Genomic DNA, 26345 nt, shown 5'->3' on the forward strand with positions numbered 1-26345 from the left:
TTGAAGAGTGTATGCATTGTATGGGCACCAATATCTAGATTGATACAAGTCGATATGGCAGAATTATTTACTAATGTCAGAGAAGATTCTATAAACTCGGATTAATCATTCTGCATTGAGGATGAAAAGCATACAACTACCAGAGTAGTGCTATGGAGTACACACAGTGATCGCACATACAGTACTACCGGCTGGGCCATAAATTAAAAAGAAAAAAAAAACGATTGAAAAGTCCTCTTGTTGAAAACAATGACCGACAGTAGCCGTTGTGTCACCAGCTTGAATTGTAAAAAAACAAAGAGCATGGGCTTATTCTTCTGGCAGGAAGTTTTGACTGTGCAGTTGGAGATTCCTGATTAGGCTGTGATGACATGAGCACTGGGGAGGTGAGGGTATGTGTCTGATCTCAGCCCTGCCCTGGCTGGGAGAACATATCCATTGCATGTCAGTCTGTCCTCCACTGCACGGGACACGTGGGAGCCTACTGGACTACACACCCTGCATGCATGGATGGATGGATGGATGGATCACCAAGGGATAGCACTGCAACTATGAGCCTCGGATCCCTCCAGTCTGATTGACAGCAAACATGCCGACTCTGCCCTGACTCTGCTTGGATCTATTGCCTGACTTCTGGGAGGTAATATTAGTGTGTCATTCTTACTGAGAGCAACATCGGGTTTATGTGCCTGGCTAATGGCATGTCCCGGTACTCTGTGCCTGTCTGATTGTATGTCCTGGTACTCTGTGCCTGGCTGATTATATGTCCTGGTAATCTGTGCCTGGCTGATTGTATGTCCTGGTACTCTGTGCCTGGCTAATGGCATGTCCTGGTACTCTGTGCCTGGCTGATTGTATGTCCTGGTACTCTGTGCCTGGCTGATTGTATGTCCTGGTACTCTGTGCCTGGCTGATTGTATGTCCTGGTACTCTGTGCCTGGCTGATTGTATGTCCTGGTAATCTGTGCCTGGCTGATTGTATGTCCTGGTAATCTGTGCCTGGCTGATTGTATGTCCTGGTAATCTGTGCCTGGCTGATTGTATGTCCTGGTACTCTGTGCCTGGCTGATTGTATGTCCTGGTAATCTGTGCCTGGCTGATTGTATGTCCTGGTACTCTGTGCCTGGCTGATTGTATGTCCTGGTACTCTGTGCCTGGCAGATTGTATGTCCTGGTACTCTGTGCCTGGCTGATTGTATGTCCTGGTACTCTGTGCCTGGCTGATTGTATGTCCTGGTACTCTGTGCCTGGCTGATTGTATGTTCTGGTAATTTGTGCCTGGCCAACTGTATGTCCTGGTACTCTGTGCCTGGCTTATTGTATGTCCTGGTACTCTGTGCCTGGCAGATTGTATGTCATGGTACTCTGTGCCTGGCTGATTGTATGCCCTGCTATTTTGTGCCTGGCTGGTTGTATGTTCTGGTACTCTGTGCCTGACTGATTGTATGTCCTGGTACTCGGTGCCTGGCAGATTGTATGTCCTGGTAATTTGTGCCTGGCTGATTGTATGTCCTGGTACTTTGTGCCAGGCTGATGGCATGTCTTGGTACTCTGTGCCTGGCCAATAACATGTCCTGGTACTTTGTGTCTGGCCGAAGGCATGTCCTGGTACTCTTAGCCTGATAATAGCATGTCCTGGTACTCTTAGCCTGATAATAGCATGTCCTGGTACTCTTAGCCTGATAATAGAATGTCCTGGTACTCTGTGCCTGTCTGATTGTATATCCTGGTACTCTTTGCCTGGCTGATAGCATGTCCTGGTACTCTGTGTCTGGATAATTGTATGTCCTGGTACTCTATGCCTGGCAGATGGCATGTCCTAGTACTTTGTGTCTGGCTAATTGTATGTCCTGGTACTCTGTACCTAGCAGATGGCATGTCCTGGTACTTTGTGTCTGGCTAATTGTATGTCCTGGTACTCTGTACCTAGCAGATGGCATGTCCTGGTACTTTGTGTCTGGCTAATTGTATGTCCTGGTACTCTATGCCTGGCTGAATTTAAACCCTGGTACTCTGTGCCTGGTTGATTGTATGTCCTGGTACTCTGCGTCTTGCTGGGGGAATACTGTTGTGTCCTGGTACTCTGTGCCTGGCTGATGGCATGCCCTGGCATTGTGTCTGGTTGGAGAAATGCTGGCATGTCCTGGTACTCTGTGCCTAGCTGGAGGAATGCTGGCATGTCCTGGTACTCTGTGCCTAGCTGGAGGAATGCTGGCATGTCCTGGTACTCTGTGCCTGGTTGACGGCATGTCCTGATACTCTGTATCAGGCTGGAGGAATTCTGGCATGTCCTGGTACTCTGTGCCTGGTTGATGGCATGCCCTGATACTCTGTATCAGGCTGGAGGAATGCTGGCATGTCCTGGTACTCTATGCCTGGCTGATGGCATGACCTGGCACTCTGTGCCTGGCCAGAGGAATGCTGGCATGCTCTGGTGCTCTGTGCCAGGCTGTGCACATTCCTGAGCGGATTATTGCTAGAAGAAGACACAGGACTGCAATCCATCAGCATGGAGGGGACCTTTGTTTGGGTTTGGGGTAGCAATGTTTACTGATGTGCCTGCACCTTTTGTATGAGGAACTTGGCAATTATAGAAAAAAGTAAACCAGTCCCTGGCAAGTTTTTTTTATTTTGTTTAAAGGGTTCACCTAAAGTTAAATTTTCACCTTAAAATAATGTTTTAAAAGTTTATGAGTTTGCATAATTGGTTTGGTGCCAGGAATAAGTTTAGTTTTGGAGATATTTGTGGATCTTCTTTCTCTGGAAGAGATCCATGGGTTTGGTTTATGCTCATGTTTCAAATCTTATCACTATTTTTTTTTTTAGAACATTACATTCAGCTTTTCCTATCTATTATGTTAACCTGATGTTCTCTGTTTAAACAGTGAAAATATTCCCCTTGTCTGATCATATTTTCCCCTTATTATACCTAAACAAAAATAGCCCTGAAATATGAACTTGTCCTGCAGAGAACACTGGTCTAGAGTCCTATGGAGGCTGCAGATCTAAATGCCAAGGCATTGGACGGGGGAGCTACAGCTGGATGTTTGCTTCTCCTAAAGAGTATGCAGGGCTAAAACTTGACTTTTTCGTTTTGGATAGAGTAGGGAAGGGTTAAAACACATATCAGGTTATTTCATATTGTTGTCTGTGTCCTGCTAGAAAGCTTTCCCTTCACTTCCTGCCTTAGAGTCCCAACAGGAAGTAAGAGGAAATTTCCCCAAAGTGAGGGAAATTTTCATCTTAGACAGTTGGCACCAGAACTTTGGAAGTTTTTTCTTCACCTCTTCTTCCTATGAACTCAAATGTATTATTTCCTCTTATTTTCTGTGACAGTTAAGGGGTGCATTTCCTTAGTGGAAACACAGACTACAATAAATACTTGGCAGAGCATCTAACTCTTCCCCACTCTTCCTGAAATTAAAAAAAAAAAAAAAAGTTTTGCTTTTACTTTTCAATTATAAACATAGATTAAAATGAAAGATGGTAATATGCAGAATGGCAGTCTGTCTAAACGTCCTACCCTGCTCCGGGGTAAAGCAGAACTCACAAAATGTTTTGTAGATTTGCACGGTACTGGCTGACAACCAGCAAAGGCGATTCAGAAACCACTTTGTATTTTGTGAACCACATTACCCAACAAAACGAGAGGATGTTTTGACACAGATTGACATTTGGCCAACCCATTTAAACAGCTTCCAGTGCTGTGAGGTGCTTCTACCACCGGTACCCAAATTTCCCTCTTCTGGACTGTGACACCCAGGAGCAAGTTGAAGTTAGTTATTCTTTGAGGTGCTTCTAAGTTGCTTTGATTTCTCACTCACTGTTGCTCAGTGAATTTCTTCCGGTCGCTTCAAATGGCTTAATATTCAAATTTTATTAAAAAAATATGCAAAAAAAAAAAGCTAAGGCTTTCATTCACACTTATGCACCCTGCATTTTTCCTGTTTAGGTACAATCAAGGCTTTTTTTTTTTCTCAGAAAATAGGTGCAGGAGCTCAACCACGAACCCCTAAAACCCCCCTTCCTCCAAACACACCCATCAAACTGCCATCATATAATGAGTGTGGTGAAATTTCACTAAGGCCCCTTTCACACAGGCGGACCGTTCAGATCCGCCTGTTCATTTTTTTGGCGGATCTGAACGGTACCCCCATGAATTCCTATGAAAGTCCGTTCCCATCCTATTTCACCCATAGAGATGCATGGGGAACTGACAGCTGTGTCTCTGCACACAGCGCAGAGACACAGCTGTCATCCTCCTGCTCAGCGGGGTATCGGCGGCTCCATCCCCCGCTGAGAAAAACGGAATCCGTCCGACGGATGGATAGTGTGAAAGGGGCCTAACAGAGAAAGGGTCCGAAAAAGGTATTAAATACCAGGAGTCTATTATGTACAGAGTGCAGAGTTGGGTGGGGGGTATGTTACACATATAGTGCAGAGTTCAGGGGTGTGCTGCATACAGAGAGCAGAAATCTGGGGTGCACTACACACAGACTGCAAAGTTCGGCGGTGCGCTACGTACATAGTGCAGAGTTCAGGGGTGCACTACACACAGAGTGCAAAGTTCGGGGGTGCGCTATGCACATAGTGCAGAGTTCAGGGGTGCACTACACACAGAGTGCAAAGTTCGGGGGTGTGCTACGCACATAGTGCAGAGTTCAGGGGTGCACTACACACAGAGTGCAAAGTTCGAGGGTGCGCTACGTACATAGTGCAGACTAGTTCAGGGGTGCACTACACACAGAGTGCAAAGTTCGGGGGTGCGCTACGTACATAGTGCAGAGTTCAAGGGTGCAGTACGCACGGAAAGAAAAGTTCGGGGGTCCACTACACACAGAGTTATGCACTGCACCCTGGGCACCTGCATCTCCCTTGTATAAGTTGCTAATCGCTGCCATTACTAGTAAAAAATAAATAAATGTAAATATCTCAAAGTTTGTAGATGTGATAACTTTTGCGCAAACTGATCAATATACTCTTATTTGGATTTTTGTTTACAAAAATATGTAGCAGAATACATATTAACCTAAATTGATGAAGAAATTTGATTTTTTAAACTATTTTATTGGTTATGTTTGAGGCTGGTTTCATTCTGGTGCCATCACAGACATCACATGTGATTTGCACTACACATTGTGATGTCTGTGCGATGCAAATTCAGCCATACATTTTTTTATTTTCCCATCACACTCGGACCAAAATGGTGCAGGGCCCTTTTTTTTTTGGTCTGTATTTGAATTGGTTTCCGATTCCTGTACCATTTCACAGTTCACACTGCAATCTGCGAACTGACTTGGGGGTGTCATTAACTTTACATTGACACCTGCAGCAGTTCACAGATGTCATTGTGAACTGCCTGCAATTCAGGGGCGATGTGGGAACTCGCACAGGAATCGCAAGGTTTCCCGCATCGCACCAGTGTAAACCGAGTCTTATACAGAAAGAAAAAATATTGTTTTTATCAAATACCACCAAAAGAAAGCTCTATTTGTGGGAAAAAGGACAAAATAATTATTTGGGTACAGTCTAGCAAGCCTGTGCAATTGTCAGTTAAGGTAACGCAGTGCCCTATCACAAAAAATGGCCTGGTCATAGAGGGGGGTGAATCTTCAGAGATCAGGTGGTAAAAGTAGAATTATAGGCAAAATTATTTTTTCATAGATTTCCCTTCACTTCCTGTCCCATAGCCAAACAGGAAGAGAGAGGAAATCCCTGCAAATTAAAGATCCCCAGGCCACCAGTGAGAAGAAATCCCTACAAATTAAAGATCCCCAGGCCACCAGAACTAGTGTCCCCATTGGACGATTTCCCATCTGAAACTTTTCTGGGGGCAACCCAAAATTTGGGATTTTCTTTTACTTTCACTTTCAATGATAATGGTAAAACAGGACACATAGAGAGGGTGAATCGCCTTAAAGTGGTTGTATACCTGTAGGTAAAATGAATATCTCCTAAACCTGGTTTAGGAGATATTCACCCTGCATGCAGCCGCTGACATCAGCAGCGCATGCGCTCTGAAGTTCCGGCGTATCATGCCGGAATTTCAGAGCTCCTTGCCGGAATGGAGGGCTTCCACACACATGCCCAAGAGTGACGCCATTGTGGATCCAGCCACTCACAGCCGGAACCCACAAACCCAGAAGAGTCGCGGAGGGCACATGTCAGCCCCCTCAGCGTTGAACAGGCATCGCTGCAGGGGCGTTGTTGTAAGGTAAGTATTGCATTATGTGCTAGTATGTGATGCATACTAGCACATTATGCTATTTTCTTGCAGGTGTTTTTTTTTGCAGTTTACTACCGCCTTAAGGCAGTTGTAAACCACTGCATGTTTTTTTTCCCCCTTACCTGTAAGGCAAAGGTATATGTGAAACTTACCTGAAAACTAAGTCTTCCAGCGACGTGATGTCATCACTGGAGACAGCTTCCATCTTTACCCGTTGCTTCCAGGTTTCGCAGACTCCCGCTCTGTGACTGGCTAGAGCCATGATGATGTCACTCCCTCGCACATGCTGGTTATGGCACAGGGCTCTAATGGAATGACACAAGTGGCCATTCCTTCAGAGCCCATGCGCCAGTGGTGTCACTTCCTGCATGCACAGTAAATATCTCCTAAATGGTGCAAGTTTAGGAGATATTATACTACCTATAGGTAAGCCTTATCATAGGCTTACCTATAGCTAAAATGTAAAGATAGAAGTTTACTTCCTCTTTAATGGGGGTACAGACAGCAATAAAAACTGACAAAAGTTCTAATCCATCTCCACTCCAAAAAAAAGTTTTGCCTTTAGTTATACTTTAAGCCAAAGCTATCCATCTTTCACATGCTATTTGGTTCTCCTTCAGACCCTGAGAAGCCATCATAGACACAACAGTATTAATCAGTGGACTGTTCCGCAACACTGTGTTTTATTTTTCACTACACAGCCAGGAACTTCATATTTTGCTAGGCATAGTTTCTGTATTGTGGCACATATTTTAGGCTATTCGTTCTGTAGTATAATGAATAATATGAGCTTTCCATTGTGATGTGTGTTTTGTGAATAATATATATACTATAGATCAACCGATTATCGACAAAGCCAATATATCGGGAGCCGATATGCACTTTCCCTGATATATATCGGAATCGGCCACGGAGGTTACCGATATTGCCGATATTTCGGGAAAGTGCTGTACCGGAGTGATGCCTGCAGCTAGAGGCATCACCCCAGTACTGGCGTCCATAGCCGACGGTCGGCTGTCTTGTAATGAAAACCGATGCGGCTGAGAAGCCGCTCGGCTGTCATTACAAGAAGCGGGAGGGGATGTCCCCCCCCCCTCCCGCCACCTTCCGCGGCTCGCCCGGGTCTCCCGTCCCACTGGGAGACCCAGGCAACCAGCACGGCCGCAGAAGAGAAGACCCAATCAAAGTCACATTCAGCTCTGATTGGGTCTCTTTGTAAAAACCCGGAAGTGATGCCATGACATCACTTCCGGCTACTTGCTGTAATTTTTTTGAATTTGGTGCCATTCAAAACAGCCAAACTTGGTGTTTTGAATGCTTTTAAGTGCAGAGGAGGGGTTTGGGGTCTTTTAGACCCCCAGATCCCTCCACAAGAGTACCTGTCAAAAAAAAAAATGTAATGTACGAAAAGACAGACAAATGTAATGTACGAAAAGATAGACAAAGGCATAATGAGCTAGTATGCATCGCATACTAGCTCATTATGAAATACTTACCTTAAAACGAAGCCCTCACAGTGCCGCTCGCTCAGCGACAGGGTGGCCGACATGTCCGGCTGCCCTGCTTCCTTGTTCGCGTCCTCCGGCTATCTGATTGGCCGGAGGCGCGAATACGTCACTCCCGCGCGGGAGCCGCCGTTCACGGCACTGGGCTCTAAAGGAACGGCACGGGTGGCCGTTCCTTCAGAGCGCATGTGCCGATTACGTCATTGGCTGCATGCACTGTAAATATCTCCTAAACGGTGCATGTTTGAAGTTATTTATAGCACCTATAGGTAAGCCTTAATATAGGCTTACCTATAGGTAAATGTCAACAAAGTGGGTTTACAACCACTTTAAGCATATTCTCAGTATAGACTGGCAGTGCTGTGCAAAGCAGCAGAGGCTTGATTGGCTCAGAGTGCTGATTCCTCTACCAGTTGGATCCTGGCTGTGTTTGAAATTGCAAGAAATTAATTATGGCCATACACTATACAAAAAATCGTATACTCCTTTTCGAAAAACGAACAGTCGGCTGTGAGAGCAAACGATCATGCCATCGTGTAATGACCGATAAATCTAGTGCAAACAGTTTGGACAGGAAACACATTAATCTTTAAATTTATCGTTCATTCGGCAGAAAATTTCCAAACTTGTCCTTCGTTTTTTCGGCTCAAAAAAGTCACAACTGATTACCGATTTGTGCCCAATAAGTGGCAGAAAAACGAAAGAACTGACCGAATTTCGGACGATTTTTCGTATAGTGTATGGCCAGCATTAGATAAAGAAATAATGGGCACTTATGTGTGTACAGTATACAGTATATCTGCACTGTGATATCTAGTGCTCCATGATTCTTTGGGCCAGCTCTCTAGGCGCCATGTCCAACACACTTGAAAGCCTTTTTCTGTAGAACCTTCTTGGCAAATGTAGGTCACCAGACCTTGGGACTGGCATGCAGAGTGTGATAATACATGTGCATAGCCAATTTAGACTGGAGCCAAGTAACCTATCTAAAAACACCCAAGCAAATACAGGAAGAACATAAACTCCATGTAGGTTCTAAGTCTCCATTCACACTGCCGCGACTTGTCAGGCGACTTGTCAGCCTAACAAGTCGCGGTCCGTCGCGGTTCATTGACTGCTACAGGACCCGTTCTAATAGGAGCGACACAAGTCACAAAAAGGGTCCTGTACTACTTCGGGACGACCTCGGAGCGACTTGCATAGACATTCATTATATGAAGTCCATGCAAGTCGCGCCGAGGTTGCGGTGCACGGGACTTCACAAGTCGCCCCCGAAGTAGTACAGAGTCACGCCGCTGCAGTGTGAATGCGGGCTTATATATGCAATAACTGAATTAAGGGCTTGTTCACACCAGGTGCAGTGCAAGAACTCATACAAAATTGTGTGTTTTCCTGCACAAAAACGCGCTGTTTTCTTTAGATTTGTGCAGGCGCTATTAATTATTAATGGCACCTCTATGCATCTGGAAATGTGCATGCATTTGTGCCCACCAAAGCTTATTGTACAGCAGTACCATGGCGTGGTGCGATTTTTCATGCCTGTAGGGCAGCCCATTGAAATTACTGGGTTGCCCTAAAACAATCCCTGTGCGAACACACAGGAACGCACAAAAAAGTGCAGGTTTGGATGCACACCATGATGTGAACAAGTCCTCGATGTTGATTTTTGTATCTGTTTTGGGGTACAGCTTCCTAAAACATCAAAACGTATCTGATTTACCAATAGATTGTAGCCATGTTCAGTTACAGATCACCATAAACAACCAATGATTTATTAACTCGAATGCTGATCATAGGGGATCTGTCAATTGTGTTTTATATAATAGATTATCCTGGGCCCTGAATCTCTTTGCTTCATGGGTTATAAAATATCTACTGTATTGATTTTGTTTGATTTGCAACACTGTTGCTAGCAAGTTTGTCACAAAGAAACATATGTTTTCTATATTCTTCAGTCACAGGTGCAGTAGATACAAAATAAAATTATATTTCTAAACAGAATTAGAAAATAAAATCCTGAAAAAAATTTACTAGGGGTCCATTTTACCCTTCTAAGAATATTTAATGCCAGTAGTGGCTTTCCTGTTGTTAACTTCCGATTCAAGTGAACAGGAAACTAGGGATGGTCAGAGGACAATCCAAGGGAAAGGCAATAAGAAAAAGAGGCAAGAGGTAGAGCCCTGTTTTAAGTTAGGGTAATGTTCATAAGCAGCTGATATCCACGTTCATACTACTGGTGTATTATGGGTGGAAGCAATAACATTAATCTGTTTAAGGCTGGGTTCACACTTAAATCGGATGCGGCTCACAGCAGGGTCTGGTGTGTCCCTGTTCCCTGTTTCAGGGATGAATTGGGTCCAGTGTGTCCCTGTTCCCTGTTTCAGGGACGAATTGGGTCCGGTGTGTCCCTGTTCCCTGTTTCAGGGATGAATTGGGTCCGGTGTGTCCCTGTTCCCTGTTTCAGGGACGAATTGGGTCTGGTGTGTCCCTGTTCCCTGTTTCAGGGATGAATTGGGTCCAGTGTGTCCCTGTTCCCTGTTTCAGGGATGAATTGGGTCCGGTGTGTCCCTGTTCCCTGTTTCAGGGACAAATTGGGTCCAGTGTGTCCCTGTTCCCTGTTTCAGGGACGAATTGGGTCTGGTGTGTCCCTGTTCCCTGTTTCAGGGACGAATTGGGTCTGGTGTGTCCCTGTTCCCTGTTTCAGGGACGAATTGGGTCTGGTGTGTCCCTGTTCCCTGTTTCAGGGATGAATTGGGTCCGGTGTGTCCCTGTTCCCTATTTCAGAGACGAATTGGGTCTGGTGTGTCCCTGTTCCCTGTTTCAGGGACGAATTGGGTCTGGTGTGTCCCTGTTCCCTGTTTCAGGGATGAATTGGGTCCGGTGTGTCCCTGTTCCCTATTTCAGAGACGAATTGGGTCTGGTGTGTCCCTGTTCCCTGTTTCAGGGACGAATTAGGCCCAAATTTTGCCTGAATTCAGACTTGAAACAGAGTCAAAGACGCACAGGACCTCAGTGCAATCCGCTCTGCAGCCGCCAAGGAGATGTGTGATCTGGCTCCATTGAAAGCCGGGCACACTTTCCTGTCATAGGAATCAGATGTGGAGAAACCAGCATCCAATTCGCATTGCTGTGATCCCAGCCTAAAGTCTCCTGAACACTAGGACGCACTGCATTGCAGCACATTGCATTGGAAAGTCCTTTCACATTCGCAGGCACAATCTGGAGGTGCATTGGGGTGTACCACAATGAGAGCCGGATACAACACATGCATGCTTTTTGGCATAAAGATATATACTTAGTTCAAAGTATACCTAAAATATTTTTTTAGGCTAAAACCCTTGTTTTTGCCATGATTGGTCCATTGGGAGTCTTCTATTCAGTTCCTATTCTGTAGACAGTTGTCACCAGTATAACTTTCCCCATTGGAAGATTTCTCCCCCTCTTCTTTTCTGATAATAACTGAAAATATTGGATTATCCATCACTTTCAGCCTCAATGGTCGGCAGGACAAAGAGAGAAAGTCAGTCTCCAACAGAGAACATAAAAACCTGACAGGGCATCCAATCTCTCACTACTCTGTCGAAATCTAAAACAATAGTATGGCTTTAGATACGCTTTAAAGTGTTAGTAAAGTGATGATGGGAAAAAAAAAGAAAAAAAGCTTTCTCCCTGCACAGCAATGTTATAATACGCTAGTATGCATCATTATACTAGCACATTATGTGAGACTTACCCAAAAAAGAAGCCCTCCAGTGGCGTGCTGTCCTCACTGACATGGCTTCCATCTTTATCTGGTCTTCCTTCCAGGTTGGCAGACTCCAGCTGTTTGAATGGCTGAGCCGCGATGATGTCACTCCTGCGTATGTACGTGGGAGTCATTGCTTGGGCACAGCTTCCATTGAGAGCCCAATGCGCATGCGCTGTTGAGATCACTGGCAGCTACACAAGTAATTATCTCCTAAACGGTGCACATTCAGGAGATACTTACAGTACCTACGGATAAGTCTTATTACAGGTTTATGCTGGCCATACACTATACGAAAAATCGTTCAAACTCATTTTTGAAAAACGAACAATCAGCCGTGAGATCATGTAATGACCGCATTTTGATCGATAAATCGCTCAATGGACAATAATTAATTTATTTTCCATTCATTTTGTCATATATGCCTAGTGCAAACCGTTCGGGCAAGAAACACATCAACCTTTCAATATATCGTTCGTCTACAGAATTTTCCAAACTGTTCTTCTGATTTTTCAGCTCTGAAAAGTTAAAACTATTTTCTATTTGTGCCCATTAACTGGACAAAAAACGAATGAACGGAGCAAATGACAGATTTTCAAACTATTTTTTGGTTAGTTTATGGCCAGCATTACCTGAAGGTACAAGGTAAACAAAAGGAGTTTGCTACTGCTTTAAAGTACTAGATTAATGTGTACAACCCTATGATTACTTTGCAAAAAAAATAAAGATATTATCATTTAAAAATGCAGAAATGTAATGCGTTTAATTATTTAAAGTGGTAGTAAACCCAAAAAGAAAAATGTATTATATTGCACCGTACCAGTCTGTAAATGTGGTGGCTGCATTTGTTTTCTTTTCTTAGCCCTTTTTTCATCTTGTGATCAGGCCACTTCTTCCTGTGTTACAGAGGCTCCATTCCACGGCAGGAGCATCAAAGCCACCCATTGACAGCAGCATTGTCAATCTAGAGAGAGGGTTGTGTTATGGTTGCCATATACCCTTAGATTTTATTCTCCACACAATGTAAATTTAGCAAAATGATCAAATCCACAACCAATCCAATAGCCATAATTTCCCTTCTAATCAATTTAGGCTTCATTTTGATTGGATTCTGATTAAACTGATTAACCACTTCTAGGCCAGAAGATTTTCCCCCTTAATGACCAGGCCATATTTTGCGATTCGTCACTGCGTTATTTCAACGGAAAATTGTGCGGTCATGCGATGCTGTACCCAAATAATGTCCTTTTTTCCCCACAATAGAGCTTTCTTTTGGTGGTATTTGATCACCTCTGCAATTTTTATTTTCTGCTATATAACATTCCCCAAAAAAAATGTAAAAATCTAATTTTTTTTAACATTTTAGGCCAATTTGTTTTCTGCTACATATTTTTGATAAATAAAAACGCAATAAGCGTATTTTGATTGGTTTGCGCAAAAGTTATCGCATCTACTAACTACGGGAAAGATTTATGTCCTTTTTATTGTTTTTTTTTTTTACTAGTAATGGCGGCGATCTACGATTTTTAGCGGGACTTCGACATTGCGGCGGACAGATCGGACCCCTAACTGACATTTTTTACACTTTTGGGGGGACCAGTGACATTACTACAGTAATCAGTGCTAAAAATATGCACGGTTACTGTAATAATGACACTGGCAGGGAAGGGGTTAACACAGTGGGTAATCAAGGGGTTAAATGCGTACCTAGGGGCATGTTTCTATCTGTATGGGGGCGGGGCTAATGGAATGACCATAGAGACCTTGTGATCCTATATATAAGGATCACATGCACTCTGCGATCATTCCAGGGAGAAGAACAGTCAGCTGTGTTTACAACATCTGACCGTTCTTCTCTGTCAGTGGGGAGCGATTGCGGGTGCCAGGCGGCAATAGGAGCCGCCTGCCCCGTGCATCGGACTCCCCACTGCCGAGTGGGGGTGGGAGTGCGCCGGTGCGCGCTCGCCCCCTAGATGCAGGTGCGCGACCAATGTAGACCTACGTTGGTTCGCGCTGGAGGGCCGCCTTGCCGCAGTAATTCGGCGGTGGGCGGTCCAGAACCAGTTAAACTATGAAAATGAGTTGATGGGCAAGGACAGAAAATTATGAATAATTTTTCATCAATTTGCAGCGTTGAGACACTTTGTCCATGAATACGATCATATTTCCATCGATCAGATTTTTGGATTGCATGATGAAAACAAATATGTCATCAATAATTTAGAAGCATAAGCTAAGATCAGATCTTAACTAATAATAAAAATCCACTTCCTTGTTTTGGCCACTTGGATCAAATGGTTGACTATAGTATGATTTTTCCTATGGAAAAGTTTGATCAGAAAAGACGTTAATTAATCAAAGCGTGTATGGCCACCATTAGATGAACTACCAGATTTAGTTGGATTTGACAAAAAGATTAAAGCCGAACTCCAGCTAACACTTTTTAAGCAGTTAGTTACAGCAACAGCTGTTTTTTTTCCCCTTTTTGAATAACAGTTGATTATTGCACGAACCCCTGTCAGTATGAAGCGGTTAGTTTCAACCCTCCAACTGCCACACTTGCTGAACTGTTTGGTCTGTTAAAGTAAGTTGGAAAAATAACTAATTTATTGCCCAGATCACCAATTAAAAATAAAGAAAAAAAATCCAAGGATTGGTAAGCTGCAATAAATAATTATAATTCGTTTTTGGGTTGAACTAGAACCTAAATAATTATATGACTATATGTACATATATTTGTAATTGTGCATGAGTCACAAAATACAAAGTGACTTAGCTGACATCATTTTGTCCTTGGCTGCCACTCATTTGGGTCCTTTCCTGTGTGCAGCAGAACAATAAGATGTGTGAGGAAGTGGAAGTCAAGTGTATATGGACAATAGGGGTAACTCACAAAAGACTAAAGCGTGTTTTCTTAATTTGTCAATCAAAACCTTTTTTTTTTTTTAATTCACTCAGATCTGTGTTAGGTAACTATTTCTTGACAATGCAGTATTTATTTTTCTGAACTGAACTCAGTAATGCAAGAACTTCAGTGAGATAAAGTAATAAACACATGTAAAATAACTCATGTGGTCGTCTGACATGGGGATAAATGAGGTGGATTTACTAAATGAGCAGAGCACGTTTGCTTTGCTGAATTAATTTTCACTCAGTTTAAGCCCCGGTTCACACTTCTGCGAGTGCCGGGTTCGCATGTAATGTCGGAGCGCACTGCTCCGACATGACATGCGATCAGCTGTGCGGTGCGAGTTTAGCCATACAGTTTGTATGGCTAAATTCGCATCGCACCCGGAGCAAACACGCACAGGAGGCATTTTTGCAGCCGCATCAGGATCGGATCGCACAGCGGTTCACACTTGTGCGATCCGCTCCTGTGCGAACTGCACGATCGCACTGCGATATGCGATCAAACTGGGGGTGTCGTTAAGATTACATTGACACCCCCAGCGTATCGCATATGGCAGTGTGAACTGCCGGGGGTGCATGTGCGATGCGGGAACAGGCTGCGAATTCGCAGCCTTCCCGCATCGCATAAATGTGAACCGAGCCTAAAGGCCAGTACACACGATACGAAAATCGGAAGTAAAATTTCATCCGACGAGCGATCTACCGATTTTCGGATTGTTAGTATAGTGCTTTCGACAGCCAAATTTTCCGACGACAAAAACTGGATGTGCAGGCTATAAAATTTTTATCGTACGTCAACACAACGTCCGATTTTCATTTAATTAGTACAGTTTTTGTCAGAACAAAATCATAAAAGCAAGACTAGGCATGCTCAGAAACGAAAGAAAACATACAAAACAATTCAACACATGATATCACTTCTGGAGTTGAATTCTGTCGTACGGGAATTTTTGTATGAAAGTAACCTCTTCACTTTCCACATTAGACTAGCATGCAACAAAAAATGGACAAAAGATCGCCCGATAATCTGATCGTGTAAATGAGGCTTCTGGCTTGTACACACTATAAGAAAATCAGGCAAACCTTTTCGTCCATAGAATTTTGGTACGTTTTTCGTATAGTGTGTACACAACTTTCGACAGACGATTCATAATTTTCGTACGCAAATTCTTGAAGTGACAAACTCCAAAATTTTTCTCGTACAGGAAAAAACTAACAATTTTCGTTGAAAGTGTACCGTTTGCAGAAGATTTTTGTACAAGAAAAATCAGAAAAGAAAGACTGCACATTAGCAGAAACAATAAACAACAACAAAAAAAGCCTTTGTCGTATGAGAATTTTCGTACGAATTTTCATTCATTGGTTCCGATTTGCTGTGAAACAACGAGGAAAATCGGACGATCGTTCACCCGATTTTCTTAAAGTGTGTACCCCACTTTGGTGAATGAAGCAAAGCTAAGTGAAAATCCACTTTGCAGATGTAGCACCCTCCTAGGTAGGTTCTATGAAAAAGCATTTATATGGCCCTGTCTGCTAATCAGGGGGGGTCTGATCGTTTAGTTAGGCTGTCATGTGTTTCCAGGGGTATCTGTTGAGTCTGGGGAGTCTCCCCACTGTGTCCAATGAGGGCTCTTGTTGGGCAGTGGAGAAAACCTGGCCAGTAGTGTCCTGGGACTTATATCTATCTCAGTGGGCAGAGTCTGCCACAATGCATCCTGGGATGGGGTATAAGTCTGAGGGGAGCACATGACAGAGCATCTTTGGCGGGAAGCAGAGTCCCAGGAGGAGGGTGACGGCTGTCTCTCCTCCTGTCAGCGGTAGTGAAGATGTCCTGGGCAGTCTACCTAGAGGATGGAGGTTGAGCTGAGCTGCAGAGAAGGGATCGAGTGGAGCTGCTGGGCAGAAGTTTTGGGGAAAAACAGTGTCCTGAATACTTGAAACTGCCCAGGGGTCTGCCTAGGATAGGGGACCACTCCGGAAGGTCAAAGGGATCCCGGAGCCAGCAAACCAGTAGAGAGGTCTAGAGGAAAGGGGGTGCCTGTGTCTAGACCCTGAAGAGAAGTGAGAGGAGAAAGGGGGCGCCGGTGTGGGCCCTGAGTGTTCAGCAGTGCAGCAGTGTATACAGATAGCTACCTCAGCAAGGAGTGCTTAAGGGAGCTTAAAGAGGACTTCTTTAGTGAAAAGCAGTCACAAGTCAGTTCAGTGTTAACAGGCATCAGGCCAGCGTTAACCGGCGTTGACTGGCATCATGCCAGCGTCGAGTCAGCGGCAATCAGCATTTTTCAAGTGTCTCCGCCAAGTTGTACATAGTTGAGCCAAAGGAGTATCCCACTCATCCCTTCTATCCAAGTTACAAAATAACTACAAAAACCCAAATATACTGGACTGGTCATTGTCTCAGTGCTCACACTTGGGGAGGCATGCACAGAGGTACTTTTGTTGCACCCGGTGACCCAGGGGGACCCATATCCAACAAACCGCATGCACATGATTGGATGACAAAGGTCAGCGCAGGTTCACCTCATACATTAAGCTAAGTGAAAATTCACTGGCTAAGTGAATAGCCTATACTTTCTTAGAAAATGAAGCCCAGCGCTTCTCATTATGGTACGTATAGATTCTGGTATTTGCCTGCTGCTAAATCGCAGCATTATTTTTGTATAATCTAGGTGCATTCTATCATTAACACCATTTGTGGTATTTGTTCGCTCTTGGCAAGCATTATTTGCTGTCCATGCATGTGGGGTATTGTATGATATGTCAAAGAGGCTTTCTGGTTCCAATCCACATTGACCTGGCTGTGAATATGAAGTGTGATAGCAATGTACCTACAGAACAATTAGTCCCTATGTTGTAGAGATAAGGTCAGCAAGAGGGATTCAGTAGTTTATCAAAAGACAACGGGAGAGGTCTGACACCGTTCAGTCCATAAAAAATACTATGTACTGTCAGCTCACAACAAGAAATTATTTTTTTCTGTACTTGCAGAGACTTTAAAGCAATCAACATGGTGACGTATTTATGTATTGCAGAGATGCACTACATACATAATTAGATTTTTGCCCTGACATACAATTTAAAATAGGGAGCCTCAGATCATTGAATCTCAAACCTTTATTATATTCTACTATATTCTTGGTTCAACAGGGATCAGACAAATTTCAATCCATGTATGGGCACGGTGGTTGTGGTAGATAGACTTCTGTACAACCGCCCTGTCAGATTTTCCCCCTCGATCAGTGCTGCAAGCTTGGCCGGCAGCACTAATTTGTGTATTCTGATGGTGGGGAAGTCTCCTTACTGTCAGAATGCAAAGACTCCCCCATCCACACAATCGATGTGGATGGGGGAATGGGGTCAGTTTTTTTTTTTTAGTTCAACCAGCTGCTTGACAAAAGAAACTGTATCATCTAGGGGATACTTTACACAAGGTTGTATTAGATTTTGGGTATGGAGGTCTTTTTGTCATTAATGCTGCCAATTGCCTTCTGTTGTTGTGGTGATTCACTGTTTATGACAAGGATTGGTAGTTTGGGAGATTAGCTAAAGCAGGGTTTCCCAAACTTTTTTTTTTTAACAAAGAGCATGTTCCTCGTCTATCAGACAGTTGGGGGGGGGGGGGCTGGACTGTGGTCAAAATAAGTTAAAAAATCTGATGCTGATAAAGAAAAGCCGAGAGATAAAACATTCCGGTGCGAGTCGGATCCGTCATCCAGATACTTCACAGCCAAAAGGAAAATTGACCGCACTCAGGAATTGATGAAATAGAAGTGTTTTAATTCCTCATGAGAAATAAATACAGACAGTGCATCACAGGAACATGCAACAGGTTGACGCGTTTCACGATACAAAAGATCTCTTACTCATAACCACATAGTTGGATGAAAATAAGTTAAAAAATCCTCAAATCAAAGATCAAAGTAAAATTAGTAGATGGTCAGTACAAACTAAAAAATATGCCCTGGCATCACTGAGAATAAAAAATGCCCAGCATTAGTGGAAGTAGAAAAATAACCCAAACTATAAGGGCTTGCTCACACAGGGGGCTGTTCTTGACAGCTCTGAAAGGAGATTTGTGTTGGATCACTTTTCAGAGCTGGCTGAGCGGCAGCTTTCAAGCAATGAATTGGCTATGGGATGCCTGTTTTTTCATTTTTTTTTTTTTCGAGGAAATCCCACCGCACCACTTGCATTAGACGTAATTGCATCCCATTCACTTGCATAGGGCGCATTTGGCGCAATACAGCATTTGGCTGCATTGTGGCAGTCTGACAAAAAAGGTGGCACTGTCAATGTTAAGTTGCCGGTGGGGTAGGGACAGTAAATGTAGGTCAATCGCCTGTTTCCACTACCCCTCTGCCACCCATGTAAAGGAGGCCTACAAGCACCATGGATTACTCTAACCTATAATGCCAATGAGAGATTTTCAGGTATCGAAACGCTTTGCATTTCAAAGCCCAGCACTTGCTACCTCTATGAATACAGCAACTTGAAATGGAAAACCCTGGGTGCAGGGATATTGGCTGGATTACTGCAACCTACTGGCTGTATCTGGTCTTCAGGCAGTAGTTTGACGATGGTTGAGCTAAAGTTTGGCCAGAGCAAGCTCCTCTGTGTTTGTTTTAAGACCGGCTGTTTGCTGTTGATTTCTTTAAAATAGAAAAAAATGATTTCCAGGCTGAATGATCTATCAGTAAAAATGAAATGTATACAGTATGTGTGTGTGTGTGTAAAACAATAATGCTACTCTTTACTATAATAACAGCATAAACACATACAAACAAATCTAGTACTGTTCTTAGGTACATTCCAGTCTTCTGGTCCCTGTTTCATATCTAGTGTCAGATAATGTTGTATTCAGTATAATCTATATTGAAGTATTGGAGATGTCAATAGGCTCTTTTGAGAGTCAGCAACCCTGCACAGTAGATCTGCTGACTCATTAAACAGTTAAAAATGGCACCACCCCAGTTATAACCCCCCAGCTGTAGCACATATGGATGTGAATAAAGGCCAAACTTTTTCAAATGAGTAATCTTTTTAAAATATATCTATGTTGTGGTGGGGGCATCTTGATATATTGTTTGCTTATTAGCAAATAGGCAAGCAACCAAATAAGGAAAATTGGTAACGATGATAAATGAATAATATAACAACAACAGCGATAATATAATTCTAGGGAATGGCATTATTACTTGAGTAGATAATTAGAATACCGTATTTTTCTTAAGGAACGTTAGCATTTTTCTAAGCATTTTGTTCTACATGCCAAAACCTGTTATGTGCTTTCATTTTAAAGCGGAATTAAAAGTCACATTCTTGCGTTCCTGTTTCAAATATTGTAGAAGCTGAACCTATCAATTCATGAAAATGCTTCTTTTGTAAATGTAGACGTTGAGAATGCAATTTTGACTATCGCTTCCTGTGGCAACTACGTCATATTATATGTATATAGATTCATTAGGCCTGGTTCACACCTATGCATTTTTTAGTGCGTTTTCAGTTTTTCAGAAACACACTACAGTCCATCTAACATGGTTTCCTATGGGTCACGTTCACAGCTGTACATTTTTTGGAAAGGGCCAGGGTCTTTTTTCTGGTTTTTGGTTACATAGACTTGAATGGATCACAAATATGTATTAAAAAACGCAAAATGCACCTGGAATATGCAAACTGCAACCTGCATAGGTGTGAACCAGGCCTAAATCAGTATTTTTAATTACAGTAAAACTCTAGCCTCTGAGGTGGAGCAGGTAGGATTATTACCCCTCTTAAGTCAATATTTCTGTATGTATCCCAAATAGGGGGGATTTCCTGTTCTGTTTTTGGAGAAACAAAATAAGTAAAGAAATGCGGCAAAATCTCCCCAGAGTGAGGGGTAATTCCTAACTTTAGCTGATTCCATTGTTACTGAAACCAATGTCCTCAATAGGAGATTTCTTCTTTACTACTGTTCCATTGACAGCTGTAAAACTGGAATTCTGCTCACTTTTTATGATGGTGATTATAGAATAGTTTCCAGGTATCCAGGATTCTGTGACAGTCCTGAATTTTGAGCACTTTCCGACTGATCACAGGACCAGGCAAACTGGCAGCAATTTTAAGTTAGTTCCTGTAAAAGTGTTGATGCCGTATCCTGGTGCAGACATCACTGGAGGAAAGATGGCTCTATCATAAACTCTTTCTCCACCCCAGATCATCATTGAGAGAAAAAGCATTCATACACGCGGGGCTTTTTTAGTCAGAAATTAGGTATAAGTGCACAGAATGAGGCGGTGCAGAATAAGGAATGGCATATGGAATGAAGAAATTCAGAATAGGGAATGTACAGCATGGCAAAAAGAATGAGGCAGTGCGGATTAGGGAGTATACAACTTGGCATATGGAATGAGGCAGTTCAGAATAAGAAATATACAGTACATCACGGCATATGGAATGAATAGGTACAGAAACTAGAGTATACTGTGTGACATATGGACTGAGCTGATGCAGAATATAGAATATACAGCATAGAGTTAAGGAATAAAAAGAAAAGGGGTTAATTAACCCCTTTTATTTATGGGGTAGTGACAGGTACAGTTAGCTTAGCATAAGTATTATAGGACCAGGGATATTTATAGGGAGTTTAAACCGGTTAGCTCATCCTTGAGCTGATTGGCTGTTCCTTTTACTAGCTGCCCCAGTATCCAGGCAGATTAGGCTTCCTACCTGCTGCATCCCGTTTTTCCCACCTATTTTCCTCATCCAGGATTGGTTCGGAGCCCTCCTTCAGCCTCACTTAAGGGACCTCTCACTGACTGGACTTCAGTTCACCTCAGGAAGACGAAGCCGAGCGGTTCCCCCCCCCCCCCATCCCTTGTTTGTCGCGGTCAGTTTATTATTTTAGGGTCACCTTTGCATGCTGCAAAGGAGGACGTTTATTCTTGTGATTGTATGTTCTAAGTTCGTTTGGATAATTATTTTGAAGTTTTAATTTTGCTGGTGGCAACCTGGGTCGTGGTGACTGGGTTGTTTTATGATGTTTTATATTGATATCTAAAGTTATTGGTTAATTTAATAAATAATAAACGGCCGCGGCCTCTTCAATTTCCAACCTTAAATTATTGTGGTGTCATTTATTTATCTTAGTTTAAGTTATTTAGTTATCCAAGAAATCCTGTCTACTACCCCATGAGATGGTACAGAAAAGATACTGTACAGCATGGAATACGGAATAAGGCGGTACGGTACTGCCTGACATTAGGAATGAGGCGGTAAGGAGTAGGAAAAAAAATAGCATGGAATATGGATGGAATGAGGCAGCACAGAATAAGGAACGTACAGCATGTCATATAGAATGAGAATGTTTGGAATAGGGAATGTATAGCGTGGCATTTGGAATGAGAATGTCGGAATAGGGAATGTACAGCGTGGCATTTGGAATCAGAATGTCGGAATAGGGAATGTACAGCGTGGCATTTGGAATGAGAATGTCGGAATAGGGAATGTACAGCGAGGCATATGGAATGAGAATGTCGGAATAGGGAATGTACAGCGTGGCATTTGGAATCAGAATGTCGGAATAGGGAATGTACAGCGAGGCATATGGAATGAGAATATTCAGAATTGGGAATATACAGCATTACATATGGAATGAGGTCATGCAGAACAGGGAACATACAGGGTGGCATTTGGAATGAGAATGTTCGAAATAGGGAGTATACAGCATGTTATATGGAATAAGAAGGTGAGGAATAGGGAGCATACAACATAGCATATAAAATGGGAAGGTATAGAATAGGGAACACACAGCATGGCATATGGAATGAGAAGGTCAGGAATAGGGAGCATACAGCGTAGTATATGGAATAAGATGCTGGGGAATAAATAGGGAGCATACTGCATGGCATATGGAATGAGGCATTGTAGAACAGGGAACATACAGCATGGCATATGGGATTAAGGGGTGCATAAGAAGAATGTACAACACAGTAAGTCCTAGATTGTAAGCTCTAACGAGCAGGGCCCTCTGATTCCACCTGTATTGAATTGTACTGTAACTATTGTCTTCCCCCACACTGTAAAGCGCTGCGGAAAACTGTTGGCGCTATATAAATCCTGTATAATAATAATAAAAAGGAGAAGGTGCAGACTTTGCAGAATGCTTGCAAAATGCTAGCAGGGTTATTTTATTACCCTCATTGATATGAAATAGTTTGCTGCTTCAGCTCAAGCTTAGTGCTTCTCTCCCCACCTGCCAAATGTTGATTACAGAAAGAACCCAAATAAATGCAGTAGAATGGAGGTTCAAAGTGGAGCAGTGGCAATTCCATTCTGTAAAATCTTGCGGGTTGCATCCACAGTGTCTGACAAGATCATTGTATTTAGATGTTTGAGGCTGCTTGGGGACCGGTAGGATTTGAAACCCGGTGGGGTAGCAGCCATATATATAACCATGACCCCAATTCAGGGCTGCTTCCACACAGCAGGGATAGGCTCTTTTGTATACCAAAATACCAGCCCAGGGAACGTATGCCCCCTTGCCCCTCAGCCCAGTCTGTGCCTGAAACATACTGTAACTTTAAAATATTTGCTTTGCTGGTGTCTACGTAGTGTAAGCTAGCGCTGTCTTTAACATACTTGTGTATAAAAAGCGGGGGGGAGGGAGTGTGATGGAGAAGGGGAAACCGAAAAATGTAGTGTCTTTGTTTTAGGATCATTGCCAGTCACCAGGAGCAGAGCTTCTAATGTAGGCAGAAGTTCATCAGAGTCAATACCTGGTGTCCTGGATCTTGCAAGACAGCCCACTGGACAGAGTCCAGAATCCTGGCACACTTGGCATCTGTGCTGTAAGTTCTACTACCACTTTTCAGCACAGAAGCTATCAGAGGAAGCACGTAGTGGAAGACTTCCACTTCTGTGTTTACAAGTGGCAGCAGAAAGTTGATAGCCTGTCACAGTTTGTGTTATTTTTCATCCTTACTTTACTTTTGCCATGCTGAACTATTACAAAGTAAATGACGATTGCTATGAATATTAACTGATGCAACTTTTCATTTTGTTTCTGGTTTGAGCCAGCAAATGGCAGAGCAGCAGGACAGGGCCATGTGTCCAGGTAGTTACCGCTGAACACCAATGATTTGCTCCCACTAACATTAATGATTTGGGACTTAATTTGCTCCTACTTACACCAACAATATAGGTTATATTGTATTCCTCCTGACCAGAGATGTATAGTAACTAAGTAGAACTACTTCACTACTGTACTTAAGTACCGAAAGGCGGTATCTGTACTTTCCTGGAGTATAATTTTTTTCTCCTACTTCCACTTTTACTTCACTACATTTTTTCAATGATTTCAATACTTCTACTCCGATATTTTTTTTTTGTGCTGCATAGTTACTCATTACAAATATAAAAATTACCACTGCCAGAACAGTAGATGGCAGGTTTCATGAAGCTCAAAACATGTGTATTATCAGCGCATACGAAAATAAATGCTACTGTATGTATAAATAAAAGCTGCATTTGAAATAATAAAAAACAATAGGATGTTCAAACTTTTGACTTCTTTCTTTAATAACTACATAACACAGTACTTGTACTTTTACTTTCAGTACTTGAGTAGCAATTTTTTTTTTCAAAACTACTGGTACTTTTACTTTGAGTACTTGAGTAGCAAAATTTTTTAAAAAACTACTTGCAATACTTAAGTACAAAAAATGTTGAATACTTTAGTACTTCTACTCAAGTCACTTTTTGATCGAGCACTTCCACTTCTACTCAAGTCACTTTTTGATCGAGCACTTGTACTTTTACTCAAGTATGGGTTTCGAGTACTTTATACAACTCTGCTCTTGAAACCGTTTTGTGGTATATTTTGCTCCTGCTGAGACCAATATATTAGGGTTTATTTTACTCCTACAGACACCAACATTATGGAGTTTATTTTACTCCCACTGACACTAAAATGGGCATATTTTATCTTATTTACAACAAAAATGTGAAGTTTATTTTATCCCTCTCACACTAAAATGGGGTTTATTTTATCCCAATGACACCAAGAATAGGACTTATTTTACTTCCACTTTTTCTACTGTGTACCCCAAGGCCCTATTTTACCTGAAACATAGCAAAGCATACTGTGAAAAGACATGACACTACAAGTCACGTGCGGTGAAGCAAGACCTACTTTTTGGCAGCTTCCACTTTTGACGCATACCCCCATGAGTCCAGCAGGTAATGCGCTTAGCTTGCCACAGTTTTTTTTTCAGACCCTTCAAGGCATCCCTCCTAATTTCAAAATGGTGACAATAACAGATACTATGACAGATACTAAGGCAGGAATCTCTTATTTGGGGACATAAAAAGCAATTTAAGCTTGGCATAATGAAGGGTATAACCATTCTCCCTTCTATCCAAAACTAGAAATTATTTTGCTTAAAATTTTAGTGATCTTTTGCAATTGCTGGATGTACGAAACCCCAAACGTGTTATTAGTGGTGTGGTTCGGGATAGTAGAGCTGCATTCTGGCCTCAAAATCCCTGCAGTAGGTCCTTTTGAATATATGCATTGCAAAAAAAAATCTCATGTGTCATGACTTTAGTGCAGCTTTCCTATGTCTGATGTGTCATGGCCTCAGCTCCTGTCTAAAGGAAAGTGTAAATAGAGTCTAATCACTAAGAAGAACTAGGGCACTCCCTTTAATATCATGGAAAAAAACATTGTTTTGCTGGGAGAAATATTCCCTGTGGAAAGCTTGGAATACCTTTTTAGAGCACATGTTATTTTGATTGAAATAATCGTACAATTCAAAATGAAATCACGTTGGAACAGTTTGATATGTGCAGACTAAAGCAAATGTCTATCTTTCTGTTTCCCAAACTGTGGCCCTGGGGCCGCATGTAGACTTTTTGCATTTATTGTGTGACCTTCCAGACCCCTGCAGGCAGTAGTTTGTGTTTTGTTGCTTACTCAGTCCAGGGAACGAAACAAAAAATCTTCAGTCTCTAACATGGGTGTTTTTTTTTTTTCACACTATTTTACTTTTTTGTGCTGTCCATCCCTTTTCTCTTTTTATGTTTTTTAAGATCTTTGAAAAAAATATCAAATGTGCCACAAGTAGTGCACTTTCTGGTAACAGGTCACCCAAAAAACTAACACACACTGGATAGTTAGTTATTAAAACTATAAAAAGGGGTGTGACGTCATATAAATGGCGACTACAAATTTTTAAGTTGATCATTTGGTACGCCCCCCGAATGATGTTATAAATATCCAAATGGCCCTTGGCAGGAAAAAGGTTCCCCACCTCTGCCCTAGGGGAAAACTTAACCCCTTGATCGCTCCTGATGTTAACCCCTTCCCTGCCAGTATAATTTTTATAGTAACAGTGCATAATATTTAGCACTGATCACTGTATTGATGTCACTGGTCCCTAAAAAGTGTCACTTAGGGGTTTATTTACTAAAGCTGGAGAGTGCAAATTCAGGCTCACTTCTGCAAAGAAACCAATCAGCTTCCAGGTTTTATTGCTAAAGCTTAATTGAACAAGCTGAGGTTAGAAGCTGATTGGTTTCTATGCAGAAGTGAGCCTGATTTTGCAGTCTCCAGCTTTAGTAAATAAACCCCTTATGCCTCGTACACACGCAACGATTATCGGCCGACCGATCGGCCGTCTTTTGTCCAGTGTTGTTGTGTTGGTTGAAATGTGCTCTAGACTGCACACAAATTTTCTCGGCCAACAAAAACCAACTTCAGAAGTGATGTCATGTGCTGGTTTACTTTCCGTGTGTTTTTTCTTCTCTGAGCATGCCCAGTCTTGCTCATCAGATTTTTGTCTGCCCAAATCTGTACTGACTGATGGAAAATCAGCCGTTCTGTTGACGGCCAACAAAAATTTTATAGCCTGCACACCAGATTTTGTTCGGCCGAAAAGTCGGAGTCGGTTTTCGAAAGCATCATACTAACAAGCCGAAA

The 26345-nt window shown here is 42.5% G+C and overlaps 1 protein-coding gene across 1 annotated transcript in view; it reads left to right on the plus strand.

Moving 5' to 3' along the window:
- The first annotated feature begins 427 nt into the window (after positions 1–427).
- The window catches only part of ARHGEF9 (Cdc42 guanine nucleotide exchange factor 9), a 621241-nt gene continuing 595323 nt past the window's right edge, over positions 428–26345 (plus strand). The window contains exon 1 of the mRNA XM_082263895.1: positions 428–640. The gene's annotated coding sequence lies outside the window, so the exon portion shown is untranslated. The remainder of the gene's footprint in view (positions 641–26345) is intronic.

Source organism: Pelophylax lessonae (genome assembly GCF_965119305.1).
Source record: "Pelophylax lessonae genome assembly, chromosome: 7".
Lineage (NCBI taxonomy): Eukaryota > Metazoa > Chordata > Amphibia > Anura > Ranidae > Pelophylax > Pelophylax lessonae.